This window comes from Pundamilia nyererei, unplaced genomic scaffold (assembly GCF_000239375.1).
Source record: "Pundamilia nyererei isolate P.nyererei 1_Seehausen unplaced genomic scaffold, PunNye1.0 scaffold00042, whole genome shotgun sequence".
NCBI classification, from domain to species: domain Eukaryota; kingdom Metazoa; phylum Chordata; class Actinopteri; order Cichliformes; family Cichlidae; genus Pundamilia; species Pundamilia nyererei.
This window is the reverse complement of record NW_005187443.1, coordinates 1,637,727-1,639,592: the sequence shown is the minus strand read 5'-3', so window position 1 is coordinate 1,639,592 and position 1,866 is coordinate 1,637,727.

Genomic DNA, 1,866 nt, shown 5'->3' with positions numbered 1-1,866 from the left:
CTTATTAAGGAATGATTTAACTGTCCCGTCCCTTCTTATTTGTTTTTTCTTACAAACTTTATAAAGTAAAACATGTTTAACTCAGAAATATAAATGAGGTTCTCTCGGTGGCATGCGGGAGTTTGGACAGGAAGTTTTGTTTCTTTTCTTTTTTTTCCCTTTTTGCCTCTCTGTCAGTGACTTTTGCTCGGTTTCACGAGACCAAGTTTTCTTTTTTGATGGATCGTAGGATCGTTTTTTGGGGGGGAGGGAAGGGGGATTTTAGGGGTTGTTTTTTTCCCCTTTTTTTATCATTAATATGCGTGGTTATTGTTTCTGTTGTTTGTTTATTTATTTTTTCATGTTTGTGTCTATATAATGCATCTAAAATTACCCGCATTCCCTTCTATGGAAACATCTGTTTGCTTAATTGCAGTAGCGCACTCCGAGAAATGGTTTCCCACACATCATGTTATAATAGAGGGGGGAAAGAAACTATAATAAAAGAGATTGAGCTGATATGACTGACCTTAAAATAATTTCTTTAAACGTTAAAGGGCTGAATAATGTTGTTAAAAGACAAAAACTTCTTTCATTCTTGAAAAAGGAAAAAACACAAATTGCCTTACTTTCAGAAACTCATTTAAATGATTTGGAACACTCAAAACTAAAATGAAATTGGGTTGGCCAAGTTTTCAGTTCAGAGTGTAGTAATACAGATGGGAAGATGCGGGAATTTCTAGAGAAGGTGCCTGTTGTATCGTTATCAGAAAGTCACAGGAAAGAGTTAAATAACCCTGTGACACAGGAGGAAGTGCGACTTGCTATTAACTCCCTTAAAGGAGGAAAAGTACCAGGGCCTGATGGTTTCTGCCCAGAGTTTTATAAAAAACGAAGTCACCTTCTTGCAGGACCATTGACTGATATGTTTTAAGACTCTTTTAAGAATGAACAGTTGCCCCCAACACTCAGACAGGCTAATATTTTGTTAATTCTAAAGAAAAATAAATCTCCAGATAGGTGTGAATCATACAGACCGATCAGTCTCATTAATGTCGATGCTAAATTACTCTCCAAGCTATTAGTAAGGAGGCTTGAGGGCATTCTCCCACTGCTCATAAACCATGATCAAACAGGCTTTATCCAAAATCGTTTCTCATCTACAAATATTAGACGACTATTAAATACTAGAAAAATTTGCATTTCCTGCGAAAATGCTGTGTGGATGCCTTAACGCTGAAGATGTCGGGTGAAAAAAGCTGAAAAAGTTGAAAAAACAAAAAACATTGCCCTGAGCAGGATTCGAACCTGGCCCTTCTGGTCTAACGGCAGCGACTCACCTCACTGCACCAAACTCTTTCTCACAAAGACGAGGTGGAGAGACTGACAATTCTGGTGAAATTAGCAGAAGCTGCTTAGAATTGTGCTGATAAGAGGTGAAAAGGCTAAAAATTTTGCAGAAAAGAGGTTAATCAGAAGAATTTCTGCTGAAAAGAGGTAAGGAAGCAAAAAGATGAGCTGAAAAGAGATGAATCAGCAGAATTTCTGCTGAAAAGAGTTTTTTCTGAAAACAGCAGAAAAAACTGAAAATTTTGCTGAAAAGAGTTCAATCAGCAGAATTTCTGCTCAAAAGAGTTTTTTCTGAAAACAGCTGAGATTTGTGCTGATAAGAGGTGAAAAGGCTGAAAACTTTGCAGAAAAGAGATGAATCAGCAGAATTTCTGCTGAAAAGCTTAAAATTCTAAGGAAAACAGCAGAAGAGGCTCAGATTTGTGGTGATAAGAGGTGAAAATGCTGAACCAATCAGAGGTACTGCTTCTGTCTGCTTCATCAGGCTGTGTACTTGTATGTATTTCTGCCATAGACTGTTAACAAGAATCTGAGGTC